The sequence below is a fragment of the Moschus berezovskii genome, chromosome 7 (genome assembly GCF_049115385.1).
Source record: "Moschus berezovskii isolate FMDL1 chromosome 7, NW_MosBer_1.0, whole genome shotgun sequence".
NCBI lineage: Eukaryota > Metazoa > Chordata > Mammalia > Artiodactyla > Moschidae > Moschus > Moschus berezovskii.
This window is the reverse complement of record NC_142466.1, coordinates 16860028-16879895: the sequence shown is the minus strand read 5'-3', so window position 1 is coordinate 16879895 and position 19868 is coordinate 16860028. Positions and strand designations below refer to the sequence as shown.

The 19868-nt window shown below is 43.3% G+C and overlaps 2 pseudogenes; one reads left to right on the top strand and one right to left on the bottom strand.

Moving 5' to 3' along the window:
* The first annotated feature begins 7089 nt into the window (after nucleotides 1-7089).
* On the top strand, nucleotides 7090-13230 carry LOC148777277 (large ribosomal subunit protein uL1 pseudogene; annotated as a pseudogene).
* Nucleotides 13231-13266: 36 nt separating this feature from the next.
* LOC148777276 (uncharacterized) lies at nucleotides 13267-15726 on the bottom strand (annotated as a pseudogene).
* Nucleotides 15727-19868: the final 4142 nt, after the last annotated feature.

The following is a 19868-nucleotide window of genomic DNA, read 5'->3' as shown; positions in this document are numbered from 1 at the left end:
TTGGACTTCCCTAGTGGTCAAGTGGTTAAGAATCCTCTTGCCAGTACAGGGGACACCAGTTTGATCCCTGATCCAGGAAGATCCCACGTGCCTCGGAAGAGCTAAGCCCATGTACCACAACTACTGAAGCCTCTATGCCCTAGAGCCTGTGTTTGGCAAGAGAAGCCACTGCAATGAGAAGCCTGCACAACGCAGCTAGAGAGTAGCCCCCACTCACTGCAGCTAGAGAAAGCCTGCACTCAGCAATGAAGACCCAGCACAGCCAAATAAATAAATAAAATTTTTTAAAGGCACAAGTGATCTAAAAAGAAGAAAAAGGAAAGTTATCATTGGTATACTCATTAGCCCTTTATCACATTTCACCAGTTTCTACATGTGCTCATTTTCGTGTCTGTATATGCACATGTACATGTATTTTTATTGTCTGTGCATTTTTATCACATGTATAAGTTCATGTAGCCATCACTTTGGTTAAGATATTGTGGAAATTGCCTGGCAGTCCAGTGGTTAGGATACTGTGGTTCCACTGTAGGGGCCGTGAGTTCAGATCCCTGGTTGGGGAACTGAGATCCCATCCCACAAGACCCGCAGTATGGCAAAAAGAAAACAAAACACCAAAACGATATAGAGCTGTTTTTATCACCACATCTTTCTTGTGCTTCCTTTCTCGCTACCACCCTTTCCTATTTCCAGGCAACGACTAATTTGTTCTCTGTCCCTACAATTTTGTCATTTCAAGAATGTTATATAAATAGAATCATACAGGATATAATCTTTTGAGATTGACTTTTTCATTTAGCATAATACCCTTGAGATCCATCCAAGTTGCTTCATGTACCAGTAGTGACTGTTTTTAGTTGCTGAGTGAAAGTGAAAGTGAAGTCACTCAGTCGTGTCCGACCCTTAGCGACCCCACGGACTGCAGCCTACCAGGCTCCTCCATCCATGGGATTTTCCAGGCAAGAGTACTGGAGTGGCTTGCCATTGCCTTCTCCGAGTTGCTGAGTACTATTGCGTTATAGAGTACTATTGCGTTATAGAGTTGTTCTGCAATTTGTTTAATCATCCCCTGAAGGATACTGAGTTGTTTCCAGCTTTTTGCTATTACAAATAAAGCTGCTATGAACAATCATATGCAGGTTTTTGTGCAGACATAAATTTTCCTTTTGGGTAAATAAATGCCCAGGAGTGTGATTGCTGGGTTATATGATAAGTATGTATTTGAATTTTTAAGAAACTACTCAATTATTTTCCATAGAAGTTCTACCATTTTACATTCTACCAGCAGTGTATGAGAGACATACGTTCTCAGCATTCTTACCACCATTTGGTATTTTCACTTTTTTATTCAACTTTTCTCCGATGATGTGGTATCTGACGTGATTTCAATTTGCATTTCCCCTATGGCTAATAATATTGAACATCTTTTCATGTGCCATTCATATATCTTCTGTGATAAAATGTCTGTTCATGTCTCTTGTTCATTTTCAGTTGAATTGTGTTTTACTTTTGAGCTTTGAGAGTTCTTTATATATTCTAGATACAAATCCTTTGTTGGAAATGTAGTTTGTAAATAGCTTATTCTAGTCTATAGCTTGCTTTTTCATCCTTTTAACAAAGTCTAGGAGAATAGAAGTCTTAAATTTTAACAAAGTCCAGTTTACCAAGTTTTCTTCCTTTTAGGGACTGTGTTTCTGGTGTCGTTTACAAGAACTCTTCCGTGGATCTGCAAATTCTCTGAAGTTTTATAGCTTTATGTCTCACATTTCAATCTGCGATCAATTTTGAGTTAATTTGTATAAAGTAAGTTTCATTTTTTTGCCTGTGAATATCCACTAGCTTCAGCGCTATTTGTTGCAAAGGCTATCTATCCTTACACTATTGAACTGCTTTTGCTTCTTCTTCAAAAATCAGTTACCTGTCCTTGTATAGATTTATATTTGGGTTCTCTGTTCTGTCCTGTTGATCTTTGTGTCTGTTTCACCACCAATACCACAGTGTCTTCATTTTTGTTAGCTATACAGTAAATCTTAAAATTGGATAGTAAGATTTTTCCCACTTTTTTTTTTTTCCAAATTGTTTCATTTATCCTACTTTATTTTTGTATAAAATCTAGAATAAGCTTGTCTTTAACTAGTAAAAGTGTTACTGGATTGTGACAGAAATGTTATTCAATCTAGAGGTCAGATGTTGAATCTCCAGTCCATAAACAGTGTTGTTATGGATTGACTTGAGTCCCCCTGAAAAGTGAAAGTGTTAGCCGCTTGGTCGTGTCTGACTCTCTGTGACCCCATGGACTGTAGTCCGTCAGGCTCCTCTCTCCATGGAATTCTCTCCAGGGAAGAATACTGGAGTGGGTAACCATTCCCTTGTCCAGGGGATCTTCCCAATCCAGGGATTGCACCTGGGTCTCCCGCATTGCAGGCAGATCCTTTACTGTCTGAGCCATCAGGGGAGTCCCTTGAGTGCCCCTAATAAGCCCTAACCTCCAGTACCTCAGAATGTGACCTTATTTGAAAATAGGGTCATTCTAAATGTTATTAGTTAAGACAGATTTATACTGAAGTAGTGAGGGACTCCTGTTCCAATATGACAGGTGTCCTTAGAAAAGGTAATTTTGGACACAGGTACACATAGAGGGAAGATACGTGTAGAAGCATGGAGAGAATGCTGTGTGAAGGTTAGGTTTGTGCTGCCACAAGGCAAGGAGCTACTAGAAGCTAAGAAAGATACCTGGAACATATCTTTCCCTATCACCTTTAGAGGGAGGATGGCAGCAGCAGCAGCAGCAGCATGCCTGTATCTTTGTGCGAGTGTGTAGGGGTGATTGTTGTGTTTGGAGGGTGTTGAGATTGTAACACAGGCATCAAGTAGTTGGTGATTAGCTGTTTGATGTTTGAGGACTATTTTCACATGTGCTATTTTCACCCATGAATTTGGGGATTTGTGTGTGTTTAATGGTGGATTTTCATATGTGTAAGGGCGATGTTAGGAAAAGTGGTGTGTATTAGTTTGGGTGTACCATCTATTCTGTGTACTTGAGGAATGTTGGATGATACTTTGTGTACTGAGGGTACCATTTGTGTCTAGGGCTTGTACAGTTCTGTGGTTTTGGGGTGTGTGGATTTTCAGGAGCTATCTATGGAGCTATCTATATATATTTTGCTGTGTAGGGGGCAAGTCTGTGGCTATTTTGGGGGGGTGGTAGGTGTTGTTTCTACCTGTGTTTATATGTTTCTGTATTCTGCAAGATGGAAGAATTAATTCTGTGTGAGAATTTGGGAATGTGGGATAAGCATATGCAGGTGGTATGTATTTGAAAGAGACTGTATGTATATAGTCATATCTTTGCATATTTGTAGTGTAGTGGGTAATTGTGGTTGAACTTGGGTCTTATGGAGAGTTGTGTGTATAATGAGCTTGTGTGTCTATGCCAGGGGCATGGCCATTTGGAGGAATATTTGCTAGTGCTTTGGATTTCTGTGTTTCAGTCGGGGCCTCCTAGGCTTATATATTTTGAGAAGTTAGTGTGTGTGTGTGTGTATCGATGAGAAGGTGAGGTTTCATGTTTATACAAGGGAGTTGGTAAATTTCTTTTATATATATCAGAAATATGCGATGTGATTATTTGTTAGTATATGCAGATGTATGAGCTGGCTTCTACTAGCTAGGGATCATTTGGTATATGGAAGTTTTTTCATAAGTGGTTTCTTGGAGCTATCTCTATGTGTCTTACTTGTGGATACTGATTTGTATGTGTCCATCATTAGGTGCATGGATTATGAAAGTGTTCATAATGTATGGAGTGTTAGGAGCATTCACATGTATTTGTTTGAAGACTGTTAGGGTGTTTATACATGTGTGTTGTCATAGGTAATATATTCGTATATTCAGGGTGAGAATTGATATACGTATATAGTGTCCTTCTCTTTGTATGTTGGGAGAGGGGTGAAGAGGTTGTATTCTGGAGAGAGAGCATAATGGCTCTCCAGTATTCTTGCCTGGAGAATCCCCATGGACAAAGGAGCCTGGTGGGCTATAGTCCATGGGGTCACAAAGAGTCAGACACGACTAAGCGACTAAGTGCAGCATAGCATGGCATTTTATTCTTTACATTCAGAATGGTGTTTCTTTCTTAATATCCTTTTTGGGATAATTCATTGCTTTTATATAATAACTTCTATATGCTGATTTTCTATCCTGCACCTTTGCTCAATTCATTTATGAGTTCTAATGGGTTTTGTTGCCATTGTCACTGTTGTTGCTTTTGAAATTTTAGGATTTTCTACATAGATGATCATGTCACCTGCAAATGGAGGTCATTTGATTTCTTCCTTTGTGATTTTAATGCGTTTTATTTCGTCTTCTTGCCTAAGTCCTCTGGCTCGGACTTCAGTGCTATGTTGAATAAACGTGGTGGGTGTGGGCATTTTTGCCTTCTTCCTGATATTAGAGCCAAAGCTTTCCGTTTTTCACTGTTAAGTAATAAGTTTGCTGTGATCTTTTCATATATGCCATTATTGTGTTGAGGTACGATCCTTCTATACCCAATTTGCTGAGAGCTTTTGTCATGAAAGAATGTTGGATATTGTCAGATCCTTTTCTGCTGCTCTCGAGATGATCGTGAGTTTTTCCCCATTTTGTTAATATAGTGTATTATGTGGATTGATTTGTGTATTTTGAACCATCCTTGCATCCCATGAATAAATCGCACGTAGTCATGGCGTAGGATCCTTCGAATTAATTCTTGAATTAGTTTTGCTAATATTTTTTGAGGATTTTTGAATCTGTGCTCATTCCAGATATTGACCTATAATCTTCTTGTAATGTCTTTGTCTGACTTTGATCAAGGTAATGCTGGCCTTGTAAACTTAATTTGGAAGTATTCCCTCCTCTCCAGTGTTTTTGGAGGCATTTGAAAAGGATTGGTATTAATTCTTTAAATGTTTGGTAAAATTTACCAGTGAAGCCATATGGTCCTGGATATTCTTTATTTGTATATCATGGATTCTGTCTCCTTATTTATTATTGGTCTGTTCAGACTTTCTGTTTTGTCTCGGTTCAGTGTCGATGGGTTGTGTGTTTCTAGGAATTTGTCTGTTTCTTCTAGGTTATCTAATTTGTTGACCTAATTATTTATGACAGACTCTAATGATTCTTTTTTTACTGAGGCATCATTTGTATCACCTCCTTTTTCATTTCTGATTTCATTGATTTATCTCTCTTTCTTCTTAGTGAATGTAGCTAACAGTCTGTCATATTAATGTTTCCCAAAAAGCACTTAGTTTTCTATTTTCTATTTTCTGTTGTCTAATTCCTTCTGATAAATGTGAGATTAGTATTTTCATTTTCTATAGTTCCTTGAGGCACAAAATTGAATTTTTTATTTGAAGTTTGTCTTACCTTTCAATGTATGCATTTATCACTATGAACATCTCCTGTAGTACTGCTTTTGCTTCATCCCATAAGTCTCAGTGTGTTGTGTTTCATTTTAGTTTGTCTCAATATACTTTTTCATTTTCCCTTTGATTTTATCTTTGACCCAATTAAAAGCAATCTTTGATACAGCATGATAAATAAAATTAAAATGGGTGTATTTTATATATGAGGGTTAAGAAAGTAACTCCTAAGAGTTCTCATCACGAGAGAAACATTTTTTAATTTTATTTTGTATCCATAAATGATTATTCTTGTGATAATCATTTCATGATGTATGTAAGTCAAATCATGATGCTGTCTTCAAATTATGCAGTGGTCAATGTCAGTTATGCCTCAGTTAAACCAAAAGTGGGGGGAAAGAGTGTATCGTTTAGCTTCCACATATTTCTCAATTTTCCTATTTCATCCTATTGTGGTCAGAAAAGAGAGCTGTAACTATTGCAGTCTTTTAAAATATGTTAAAACTTGACTGTGGCCTATTATATACCCTGGAGAATGTGGCTTGGGTACTTGAATGTATGTGTGCTGCTGGTTGGTGGTATGTTTAAATATGTCTGTAAGGACCATATGATTTATCGTGTTTTCCAGGCATGTTTGTTTATTGATTTTCTATCCATTTTTAGAAGTGGATTATTGAAGTCCCTTACTGCCATTGTATGCAATCTATTTTCTTCTTTAATTCCAGTATTTGCTTTATACCTTTATGTGCTCTGGTGCTGTATGCATATACAATTTTTATATCTTCCTGTTGAAGTGACTCTTTTATTAAAATATGAAGACCTTCTTTTTCTATGGAGACAACTGTGGACTTAGTATCTATTTTCTCTTTTTTATGAGTAGCCACCCCTGCTTTCTTTAATTTACATGCATGGAATATCTTTTTTCATCTCTTCATTTTGAGCCTATGTGTAGCTTTAAATCTAAAATGAGTCTCTTGTAGATAGCTTCAAGTTGGCTCTTAATTTTTTTTTTTCTTTTTAAGCCATTCAACCACCGTTTAATCCACTTATATTATTTATTGATCAGTAGGGATTATTATTGCCTAGAAAATCCCATGGACGGAGGAGCCTGGTAGGCTGCAGTCCATGGGATCGCTACGAGTCAGACATGACTGAGTGACTTCACTTTCCCTTTTCACTTTCACACATTGGAGAAGGAAATGGCAACCCACTCCAGTGTTCTTGCCTGGAGAATCCCAGGGACGGGGGAGCCTGATGGGCTGCCGTCTATGGGGTCACACAGAGTCGGACACGACTGAAGTGACTTAGCAGCAGCAGCAGGGATTATTATTGGGCTTTCCTGGAAGCTCAGACGGTAAAGCGTCTGCTTACAATGTGGGAGACCCAGGTTTGATCCCTGTGTTGGAAAGATCCCCTATTACTGTTTAGTTAATTGTCTTATGTATATTTTGCAGGTGTTTTGTCCTCTTCCTGTCCAGCTTTCTTTCATTGTTGTTTGATGACTTTTTAGTAGTGATTTGCTTTTATCCCTTACGCCATTTTGTTTTCAAGATTTTGTATCATCTTTACTATCAGTGTTCTGAATTCTCTGATCGACTCCCTGTGTCCCCTTCATTTGTTTGGTCTAGTGAGTTTTTACCATGTTCCTTCACCTCCTGCATATTTCTCATCTTTTCATTTTATTTAGTTTGCCGTGTTTGGTTCTTCTTTGCTTTAGGCTGGAGGGTTGTAGTTCGTAACTGTGGAATCTCCTCCACCATTGTGGGGGTGGCCTAGTGTGAAGGTTTCCTGACTGGGGGGGACTTGTGCCTGTGTTCTGTTGGGTGGAGCTGGATCATGTCTCTCTGAAGGGCAGTGCCATGTTCAGAAGTGAGTTTTGGGGTGTCTGTGGGTTTGGTATGACTTTGGGCAGCCTATCTGCCAATGTGTGGGATTGTGTTCCTGTTTTGCTGAAGGATTGGCATGGGGCATCCTGCACTGGATCTTAGTGACCCTTAATAAACAAAACTAATAACAAAATATTGAAAAGCAAAAGTTAAGTTCCCCCCTTATTCTAGGGGAACCATGAGCAGCAGAGTCTCCCGCGACACCCTCTACGAGGTGGTGCGGGAAGTCCTGCACGGGAACCAGTGCAAGCGCAGAAAGTTTTTGGAGACGGTGGAGCTTCAGATCAGCCTGAAGAACTATGACCCTCAGAAGGACAAACGCTTCTCGGGCACCGTCAGGCTTAAGTCCACACCCTGCCCCAAGTTCTCTGTATGTGTCTTGGGGGACCAGCAGCATTGTGATGAGGACAAGGCTGTGGATATCCCCCACATGGACATCGAGGTGCTGAAGAAACTCAACAAGAATAAGAAACTGGCCCAGAAGCTGGCCAAGAAATATGCCTTTTTGGCTTCAGAGTCTCTGATCAAGCAGATGCCCCGAATCCTGGGCCCAGGCCTGAACAAGGCTGGCAAGTTCCCTTCCATGCTGACCCACAATGAGAACATGGTGGCCAAAGTTGATGAAGTGAAGTCCACGATCAAGTTCCAGATGAAGAAGGTGCTGTTTCTGGCAGTGGCTGTTGGCCACGTGAAGATGACAGATGATGAGCTTGTGTACAACATGCACTTAGCTGTCAACTTCCTGGTGTACTTGCTCAAGAAAAACTGGCAGAACTTCAGGGCCTTGTACATTAAGAGCACCATGGGCAAGTCGCAGCGTCTGTACGAAGGCACAGCTTAATAAACCATATGAAACCAAAAAAAAAAAAAGAAACCTAGAATAAATATTAGAATCTCAAAAGCACATTTGAAAACAAAATATCAAACACAAAAATAAAGTACGGAATTTATTTTTAAAATATGGTGTTTTCTTAATTTTACTTTTAAAAAAAGGTAAAAGTGGGCTACAGAAAGGAGTAATAAAGAACCACTTTAGGACAATATGAGAAAAAAAAGAGGGTGGAAAGGAAAACATAAGAATAAATAATGGGGAGTGGGGAGTATGTATAGGGCGGTAGTGAGAGGAATGTCTGTGTGCTTCTTCCTTGCCTACTTAGAAGGCCTTCCGCTATATGTGGGAAGGTCTCTGGACCTGTTGTGGACAGTGTGGAGTCACATGAGACTTAGATCTTCCTTTGCCCCAGCTTGTCCTTGCTCTCAAAGTCTACAGTATCCCGTAAAGCACATGAGTTTGAGTGAACTCCGGGAGTTGGTGATGGACAGGGAGGCCTGGCGTGCTGTGATTCATGGGGTCACAAAGAGTCGGACAGGACTGAGCGACTGAACTGAACTGCACTGAACTGGAAGCACACAGTCTCAGGTAAATTGTGGGATTTTAATCTGCTGCACCTGCCCCTTCTCAGGAGTCTCCCCCTTTTTTGCTTTGCTCATGCTTCTTTGAATTGTGGCCCACTGCTGCTTTCAAGCGGAGAAGGCAATGGCAAGCCACTCCAGTACTCTTGCCTAGAAAATCCCATGGATGGAGGAGCCTGGTAGGCTGCAGTCTGTGGGGTCACTAAGGGTCGGACACGACTGAGCGACTTCATTTACACTTTTCACTTTCCACTTTCACACATTGGAGAAGGAAATGGCAACCCACTCCAGTGTTCTTGCCTGGAGAATCCCTGGGCCAAGGGAGCTTGGTGGGCTTCCATCTATGGGGTCACACAGAGTCGGACACGACTGAAGTGACTTAGCAGCAGCAGCAGCAGCAGCAGCAGCTGCTGCTTTCAAGTCTCTCTCTAGTGTCCGATCTCTGCCCCGACACCAGGGGGCGAAAGAGGCCTCTTTTTGGGGCTCACTAGCTCAGTTAGGCTGTGGAGAGGGAAGGGGTACTGCAAGAGCTGCTAGGGTGTGTGGGGAGTGCTCAGGGTAGTTGGGCCACACAGGGGTGTCAGCACAGCCTGAGGTGGATGGTGTACTTCCCAGGGGAGTTGGTCCTGGTTTGTGGGACCCTTGGCAGAGCCATGCTGATCGGGCTCCCAGCTGGGTCCTGTGGAGGTTGCCACAGTCTTAGGTGAATTGTGTGTTTCCCCAGGGGAGTTGATCTTGGGTTATGACACTGCTGGCTGGCCGATCGGAGCCACTCAGAGTGTGATCCGCGGCCACTCACAGCTTGGCTGTACATGTGATCCATGGGGCCAAGACTGTAGTGGTCCTTTGCCTTTTGCCTCTGGCAGTTGTGCGCCCGCTTTTCTGCCTCTGGGGCTACAAACTGCAGCCTGCTCTCCCCTCCTAGGTATTCTCTCGGGTGCTGTACTTTGTTCTGTGAGTGCACACAGAGTTAGAATGCTGCCTGAGAGCCTTCCCACAGAAGTGAGCTTTTTTTCTCTAGTGGTCCCAGAGTCTTCCCTGTCCTTCTGTGCTGTGTCACATTAGCCCCCTTGGAGTATCTTCAGAGCATTCAGCCCCAGTCCTTCCCCTGAGGACCAAGCGCCACAGCCAGAGCCTCCGCAACCCAGCCTCCACTTGGTGCAGGCAGATGAGTGTGTGTGAGCTGTGTTTTGGCTGAAAATGGCCATTTGGCACAACCTCTGTGCAGAGTTTTCTCCGTTTTGCATTATTGTGCTTCCATCGGAGGTGCCTAAGCTCCCCCATAACCCCACCTGTGAGGGGGTTTCCTGTTGCCTGGAAACGTCTCCTCCTTCAGGACCCCCTCCTCAGGATGGATTCTCAAATCCTTTGTCTCCCGTTTTGTCTTTACCTTTTGCCCTACCTCATTCCAAGTAGATTGGCTTGCCTTTCTGGACTCCTGGGGTCCTCTCCCAGGGTTCCGAAGATGTTCTGTGGGAATTGTTCCACATACAGGTTATCTTTTGATGTGTTTGTAGTGGAGAAGGTAGTTTCCCTTTCCAATTCCTCCACCATCTTGAAACCACCCCGCGTCTATAGTAAGTTTTGAAATCAAGAAATTTGAAACTTCAAACTTTATTTTGTTTACACATTATTTTGCCTAGTCAGGCTGTTAGAATTCCATGTGAATTTCAGGATGAATTTTTTATTTTCTTAAAAAAAAGACCTCATTATAATTAGAGACTGTAATCTGTGCATCACTTTTAGTATTGACAGCATTACGTCTTCTAGCCTGTGAACACAAGGTGCTTTTTCATTTGTTGGCATCTTTATTAATTTCTCTCAGCAATATTTTCTGGTTTCCCATATACAAAATATTTTCTCATATCCCGAAATTTCCCGCCCCCCTTGTTGTTTCTAGTATTTTACTCTACAGTTCATGATACTATAAATGGTATTGCTTTCTTAATTTCGTTCTCATGTTTTCCATTGTTAATGTATAGAGACACAACTGACTTTTGAATGTTGATTTTATATCTGGCAACTTTTCTAAATCCATTTATTACTTCTAAGGGTGTTTTTGTGTGTAATCTTAAGGTTTTCTTCATAGAATATCGTGTTGTCTTTTCAACAAGTATAATTTTATTTTTCCTTTCCGATTTAGATATCTTTTAGCTTTTGTCTTATTTATTTGTCTGGGAATTCTAGTAGTGCACTGAATAGAAGTGGTGAAACAGGCACTTTGTCCCTGTTTCTTTGTCCCTGATTTTCACGGGAAAGCTTTCACCACTTAATAGCTGTGACTTTTCCCATATGTGACCTTCATTAGGTTGAAGTCATCAACTTTTTTGAAATCACAAAAAGGCGTTGAATTTTGTGGAATATTTTTTTTCTGCATCAATTAAGATGATCACATGATGTTTATTTCCTTCTATCTTTTTAAGTGATATGCCATATTGATTTATTTTCATTTGCTGAACCAACTTTACATTGCAAGATAAATCCAATTTGGTCATGGTGTATAATCCTTTTAATATGTTGTTCTGTCTCTTAATTGTTTTTTAAAGAGTTTTTGCATCAGTATTCATAAGGGATATTGGTCTGTAGTGTACTTTTGTCGTGTCTTTGGCTTTATAATCAATGTAATGGTAACTTCATAGGATGAGTAAGGAAACAGTCTCTCCTGTTTAATTGTTTGGAAGAACTTGAGAAGAATTGGTGTTAATTCTTCTTTCCACTTGGTAGAATGCACCATGAAGATACTTGATGCTGGGTGTTCAGTCATTGGAGGTTTTTTCATGATTATTCAATATCTTGACTTCTAGAACTGTTTAGATTTTGTATTTCTTCATCATTCAGGCTTGGTAGGATGTTTCTAGAAACCTGCTCATTTCCTCTAAGTTGCCAAATTTTCTTTTTATGTCTATAATGCTGGTAGTAATATCCCTTCATTCCTGATTTTACACATTTTTTTTTCTTATCTCTTATGTAATGGTAAATATAAGTAGCTTTTTCCATTTTGTTGATTTTTTTTTTCTCTTTTTTGAGGCATACCTGACAAAACCGTGGTATATCTAAAGTACATAAAGTACATATTTGTATATGAGGACATGTAAATTCTACTCTCAGATATTTTCAATTACAGAATAGAGTATTATCAGTTATAATCACCATGTTATACATTAGGTCCTCAGACCTTATTCTTTCATTTATTTTTCATGTTAGAACAGAATATTTGTATCCATTTACCAACCTGTTTGCATCTCCCCCACACCCAGCTACAGAAACAATTCTACAATTTCTGCTGTGTTCTATGATTGTACTTTTTTTGATTCCACACATAGTGATACCATGCAGTGTTCTTTTCTGTCAGGCTTATGTTATTTAGCATAATGATCTCCAGGTTCATTCACGTTCTTGTAAATGTCATGATTTACTTTGTTTGACGCGGAATACTATCCCATTGTGTATGTTATGTATGTATATGTGTGTGTGTGCTATCACATATTATCATGTATTCTTTATGCATTCATCCAAAAGAAACTGGAATGTTCTCTCCATGCCATTACTATGAATGAAGTTTCAAAGGACATAGAGAAGTACTGATATCTCTTTAGAATAAAAAAAAAAAATTAATTCCTTTTGCTCTATGACTGGAAGTGGAATTGCTGGATCACATGATATTCTCATTATTATTTTTTTTTTGAAGAATCTCCATACTATTGTAAATACTGGGTGTACAAATTACACTGCATACCACAATGCACATGGTTTGTTCAGTGATATCAGACTCACTATGAAGGAACTATCAGAGTGTGTATACTCAGATTCTAAAGAATGCCTGTGAGGTCTGTGGTGGGGGGGGGCGGTCTCAAAGAGAGGTCTCTGTGTGAGATTGCTCATTGTGGGTCTGTGGAAGTTTCCTGTGTGGGGTAAATGTGCATCTATCAGAGGTCTCTATGTGGAGTCAGTGTGAGTGTTTGAGAGATCCGTAAGCAGGATCAGTGTGAATCTGTGGTTGACCGCTGTACGGGATCAGGATGGATCTGTGGAAGTTTCCCATGTGAGGGTAGTGGAGTCCCTCTGTGGGTCAGTGTGGGTCTGTCAGAGGTCTCTGTGTTGGGTCTGAGGGTTCCTGTGCAGGGTCGCTGTGGGTCTGTGGGAGATCCCTGTGTGAAGTTAGTGTGGGTCAGTGGGCGGTCCCTGTCTGGGATGAGTGTGGGTCTCTGGAAGGGCCCTGTGCAAGGTCAGTGTGGGTGTGTAGGAGGTTTCTGTTTGGGGACACTGTGGGTTTGTCAGAGGTCCCTGTCTGGGGTCAGTGTGGGTGTCTGTGGGTACACTTCATGGCTCCTCCATTGCTGTCCTTTCTGTACCTCACGGCAGGAGAAGGGCAAGGGACTCTCCACGTCTGGTTTCTTGCTGTTCTGTCAGTGTCCCTTCTGTGTCATTTCTCCAGACAGGCACCTTAGTTCCAGCTCCCCCAACTCAGCACTCACCTCTTGGTGCCTCTGAGAGGACCTGGCAGCAGGCAGGCTCAGGATCCATGCTCTGTGCTCCCCTCTCCTGAACTCTGGAGGTCACTCAGTGACCTAGGACACAACCCCTTCCCTCAGACCCTGGCTGAGCCCCCACTATGGTGCCCACCATGGGGGATGTGGCCCAGAGTCAGGACTTGGCTTCAGAGAGAAAGCAGAGCGCAAGCAGGACTGTGCCCACTGCCCCCACCCTGGGCCTGGTCCCACATGTGGAGGTCCTGACAGGCCTGGTGGCAGTGCTATTCCTGCCATCTTCTGGATCAGAGGCCCCCTTCTGGAGTGGGACCGTCCACCATGGGAGTGTCTGTGACATAGAGCCCCAAATCTCTCTAGAGAAATGCTCTTGTCTCCCCACTTTCCCATGTGGATGGGTCCAAGGAGGAAAGCTGATGGTATGTTCATTTTCTACAGGTCACTTTTATGCACGCTGGGTGACACATCCTGTCTGCTGGTGCCTTCCACCCTGGTCTCTGGAGTGAGTAAGACTGAGAGCAGGTGAGACTGACTATGATTCCTGAACAGTCCCTGGGCCTGCTGAGTCCTACCTGTACCCTGGGAGTCTCCTTGCGCCACACGTGTAGGGAGAGGTCACGGACTGTGAGTCTGTCCTGAGTACCCAGTCCTGTGAAAGCTGATTGCTACAATGGGGAGAAGTGAAGCTTCTCTGCTTGAGTCTCTGCTGCCTCTGGGAGCTTGGCCCTCTGTGGAGGGGCTCCAGGTGGCCTCCTTCTGTCTGGGCCCAGGGAACTAGAGTAGAGGGGAGACTCTGGAGTGAGGCCATTATGAGCCACCAGGCCCCTAACTTCTTTCCTCTGGCCCTGTAGACGGTGGTGGGACACCCATGCTCCTTGGTAATTGCACCGTCTATGGGCTCCTCTGCCACTAACATCCTTCTCCTGCATCCCGTCCTAGGGGCACAGCATCCCACTCTCAGACCATGAGGTGCCTACACACACAGTCACAACCATGCTCATTCACTGGGCGGGGGTGGGCGCTGTCAGCAAGGCTGTCCTCTCCTCCAGGGCAGGGTGGGACTAGCCCTCAGAGGCTTCCATGCTCCACACTGCACACTCTCAGGGCTGGCAGTGTGTGGTCTTCATTCTTGCTGCTGCTTCAGAGCACGAGAAAGGCAGAGGGAGGGTGACAAACCTAGCCTATCTTGTTTCAGCTGCATCTGGGAGAGAAAGGAGCTTTCAGGGCAGCGTCATCTATCCCACTGTGACATAGGGATGAGGTTTCTCCTACGTCTGGACTCCGCTCCTTGTTCTGACGTGTGAGTTTATCCCTGACACTTCCTGAGCCTGAGGGGAGTTTCAGCTTCTGAGCACACCTCCTCTGCCAGCTGCACAGTGTCCAGGTAGAGAGAGTAGGATAGAAGTGAGCAAGATCCTGAGAAGGGGGAGGTCTTTAGGTTTAGTTCACTGTGACATATCCTCAGTGGTGTTGCTAGTTTCTGTAATGCTGGTATTACGGAAACTGAAGGTGCAGTTAGGGAATTGGGGTGAGGGTGAGTATCCATGCTGGGGTCAACCTCCCTCCATGGCCCCATCCCATGTGGAAGTCAAAGCAGGCACCTGGGAAAAGTGGACCCTGATGCCTTCCATCCCACTCAGTGAATCATAGACAGGCTACTACCCCTGCTCATGAGAAAGAACCATTTATTTCATGAAAGAAAATTTCTCGTAGGAAGAAGCCTTTAGAACACCAAGGATGTGCTAACATGACAGAAGAATGTATTTATCTGCATGGCATGCATTTTTTTCTTGGAGAAGAGTTTTCCTGAAGGAGACCGTGCCTTGGACAGTGGAGGGGATGGCTTGATCCATGTGGGCAGACTCTGCCTGGAGGGGGACCTGGCTCTCTGGGTGAGAAGACCCACTTGCTGTCCCTGGGACTGGTCCACTTACTCTTATTTGAAAAGCTACAGCCCATCGGGATAGCTTGGTGATAACGGGGTGTAGCTCTCCTCATTCTCCTTTGTTCTTGGTAGGAGAGAATTCTGTGCTGGCAGTAATGTGGACCTATTGGGTCCTGGAATTCTGCTTGGTACCAATTTACCTCCGTGGCATGAGGTCCATGGTGAAACACCATCTTCTCCTTTAGGATCTGTCCGAGAGTCTGAGCCTCAATAGCCCTGCTGTCTATGGTAGATTTGCTTTTGATGGATTCTTGGCTCTGGACAGTGGCTATTTCAGGCTTACCTTTCTGCAGGGTCTCTTCTGGTTGTCTGCATTTCTTGGGGAAAATCCACTGCAGAAGGAGCTTAATCCTTTCTTTGAAGCGGCTTTCTGATGGAACGTGTCTCTTCTTTAGGATTACCTGTCGAAACTGGCTTCGTGGGGACTCTGTTGATTCCTTTTTGTGGCTGGGATGGCTCATCCCTTGGGCTTGGTAAGCCCTCCGTTCTGCCAGTCCTTTTTCAATCTGTCTTAATTTGGGCCCTGTATATTTCTCTCTCCCATCCTTGGGGACAGACTTCTTGCCCTGGCTCTTATATTTGAGCTGTTCCCTCATGTCCACCTGGTGCCCCTGGCTGCTCCCTTCACTTGATGTAGCCTCATAGAGTTTTTGGGAATTGTCTCTACTGGAGACAAGTTGTTTTTGATGCATTTGTGTGGGGTTTCCTCCCCCGGCGTCCGGCCTGGCTTCCTCTTTTTCTTCCCCTTATCTCTTCTCCTGCCTTGTAGCGCTCCAAGGCAGGAGCCAGAGACTGAGGGGTGCCTCGGCCTCGGCAAGAAAGCCGCCCAAGATTAGCTCCTCCAGGAGACTGGGTCTGAAGGAGCGAGCCCCAAAGAGGAAGTGAGCGGGCCGCCCGCCCCACAGCCTCCCTCACCGGGAAAGAGAGACACTCAGACGCAGCGGGGCGTTCTGTCAAGGCAGTACCCGTTTTATTGGTGTATGCTTCTCATATATATATGCAAGCAAGGGGTAAGCGCGGGACTTTTTAAAAGAGGCTTTCCACTCACATCAAAGCATGTAAGGGTGGGGGTGTTTAGGAGCCACTCAGAACCTTTTGGGTTTATCTGGGCCGCGCCCCCCTGACATCTGTCAGGCGCCGTCTTGCTGTGAGCACATGTAAGGTGCCTTGGCCACGCCCCCTGTCATCTGTCAGGCACCGTTAAGGCACCCTATACATTTGTATGTGGGACTGTTCTGTTCTCTCTCTGATGGTTCATATCCTGCTGAATTGCTGAATTTCTTAGTTTTAATACTTGTTACTTGGTGGGGTTTTTAGGGTTTCATATAAATCCTGTCATAATCGAATAGTGGCAGTGTAACTTCATCCGTTCCAATGGGGATGCCTTTTATTTCCTTTTCTTGCCTAGGTATTCTGGGTAGGACACTTCCACTACTATGTTGAACAAGATTGGTGACAGTGGGTATCCTCGTACTATTCCTGATCTTTTAGGAAAGTCTTTCACTTCTTTGCCACTGAGTTGGATGTTAGCTGTGGGCTTGTCTTATGTATAACCACTGTATTGAGAGACTGTACCAAAACTGATGTTAAACTTTGTCGAAAGCATTGTCTGCAATTATTGAGAAGATCACATGATTTCATTCTTAATTTTGCTCATATTGTGTATCACAGTGATTGATGTGCAGATAAAAAATCATGCTTGCAGGCACAGAATAAATTCCATTTGATGATAGTGTATGATTCTTTTAATGTATCTTCAGTTTGGTTTGCTAATATTCTTTTGAGGATTTTTACATCCGTGTACACCAGGGTCAGGGTTCTCTGGTGGTTCTGTAGGCAGTAGAGAATCTGCCTACAATGCGGGAGACCTGGGTTTGACCCCTGGGTCAGGAGGACCCCCTCGAGAAAGGAATGGCTACCCCCGCCAACATTCTTGCCTGGAAAATTCTGTGGGCAGAGGACCTGTTGGGCTACAGTCCATGGGTCACAAATAACTGGACATAACTGAGTGACTCACACTTAAGATTTTATCTCAGTCAAGAAGTACAGTCTAAGGCAAAAATGTCAGAAGTCCAGGAGTCCTTAGAAGTAAATGACAATAAGGCATAACAGATGAAAGCAAGGATTCCACATAATTTATTTTTCATAAGAATTTTAGATCTTCAGAGGAATTCTCATTAAACTGAATTAAAATGCAAGCTTTAGTTTAAAATGGAAACCATTTTTGGCATTATGTTTCTATGTTGGGGGGAACAACATGGGAGTTCTGAACAACAAAATAAATATCATTTCTAATCGAAATTGTTATTTCTCTTATCATTGCTCGTCTAGAAATTTTCATGAAAATTTTAAACATTTTTATTTATTTGACTGCACTGGGTCTTAATTGTGCCATGTGGGTTCTTTAGCTGCAGCATGCAAACTCTTGCAGCATGTGGGATCTAGTTTCCTGAACACAGATGGGACCCAGGCCCCCTGCATTGGGAGCACAGACTCTGAGCCACTGGGCCACCAGGGAATTCCCTAGAAATTTTCATAAAATTTGACAAAAGCTATTCAGGCTTCCCAGGTGGCGCCAGTGTTAAAGAACTCACCTGCTGGGACTTCCCTGGTGGTCCAGGGGCTAAGACTCCATGTTTCCAATGCAGGGAGCCTGGGTTGGATTTCTGGTCAGGGAACTAGATCCCACATGCTGCAACTAAGGGTTCATATGCTTCAACAAAAATTGCAACCAAATAAATTAAAAAAAGAAAACTCACCTGCTAATGCAGGTGATATAAAGGACACCAAGTTCGATCCGTGGGTCATGAAGATCCCTTGGAGGAGGTCATGGCAACCTACTCCAGCATTCTTGCCTGGGGAATCCCACAGACAGAGGAGTCTGGCCAGCTAGAGTCCATGGGGTCCCCAAGAGTCGGACACGACTCAGTGACTGACACACACGAAGGGTCCTCAGTGCCGTGCGCGGGGGGTAGGGTGGAATTTATCCTTGGGAGCCGTCTGTTACCGGTATTGCTTCACAGGATTAGCTTGGTATTTTAGAAAGATCGTCCTGGGATGAGAATAGAGGATGGATTAGAGACAGCGAAACAAGTCACAGGAGAAGAGGGGTCTGGATGCAGAGACCCCGGAGGAGACGCACAGAGCCTGAGAGCCCGCTGGATACGGAGGCGAAGGGAGCTGGCAGACACTCCGCCTTCTCATCTCCTAAATCTTTTACAAATATTTATTAATTTATTTGGCTGCGCTGGTCTTAGTTGCAGCACACAAGGTCTTTAGTTGCAGTGTGTGGGACTGAATTCCCCGGCCAGTGATAGAACCTGGGCCCCAGCCCTGGAAGCAGAGCGTCTTAGCCACTGGACCACCAGGGAAGTCCCTAAGATCTTTCTTTCTAAGCAGGAATTCTGTATCTCTTGCCAACTCTGGCCATGTAACTCGGGCTCAGTTAAAGTTTTCTTTCTTTTTGTTCTAAATTTATTTCAATTTTTTTCAATTAAAATTTTTGAAGCAATCCTTCTTTTTTTTTTTTTTTTTTAATCCACTACACAATCTTAAGCAATTCCTGTTCCTGTTTTGATCACAATGTTGATGCTTTTCCCTTAAAGCAGGATTTCAACTCAGACAATGGTTCTTATCACTCACCCCGTCATCAAACGCTGCAGGCTCAGGGGCGGCCAGGTACTCATCTCTGTCTGCATTTGGGGACCGTCTGTGCTTTTAGGAGGAGCAAATGCCATTATGAAATAACTGGATATTCTTCTGTAAGAAAAACTACACCTGCAGAAGAAATGAATCATACAATCTTCAGAATACTAAAAATACTGATACCATGTAATCTGTTTTAGTACACTGGGACAGGGACTAGGGGGAGAGGAACATTTACTGGGAGCATTTTATATTCAGGCACTTAACAGGTTTGCTCAATTAAAACCCATAACAATATGGTAAGGTGGTGGGTTTTAGCTTATTTTACAGATGAAGAAAATGAGGCTCATTGAAGTTACATGCTTTGCCCAGAGTTATACAGACAGTAGGTGGTGAAACAGGGATTCAGACCCAGGTCTGTTTAACTCTGATTGTCATTGGACCAAGGGGAAAAAAACAGAATCACTCTTAGCTAAGAACGTATCATATTGGTCAGAAAGAAGTATTTATAGAATCACCGTGCAATCTGAACTACTCCACCTTTGTCCCTTGTGACCTCCTTCTTCCTCTCTTAACTTTCTGACATCTAGCTAACAAGGGCTCTAGCTTGCTACCATATTTAAGAAGTAGCATGGTACAATGGACAAGGCCAAGAATTTACATATGGACAGATTTGGGTTTATCGGGGAAAATACACTGGTTTTAGACGCCCAGGACTGTATATGTCTGCCTTCATTTTTGTGGCCTCCCGGCATGTGGGATCTCAGTTCCCCAACTGGAGAGGGAACTCACATCCCTTGTATTGGAAACGTTGAGTCTTAACCATGACTGCTGTTGTTCAGTCACTAAGTTGTGTCCAGCTCTTTGCAACTCCATGGACTGAAGTACACCAGGCTTCCCTGTCCTTCACTATCTCCCAGAGTTTGCTCAGACTCCTGTCCGTTGAGTTGGTGATGTCATCCAACCATCTCAACCTCTGTTGCCTCCCCTCTCCTCCTGCCTTCAATCCTTCCCAGCATCAGGGTCTTTTCCAAGGAGCTGGCTCTTCGCATCAGGTGGCCAAAGTTTTGGAGCTTCAGCTGCAGCATCAGTC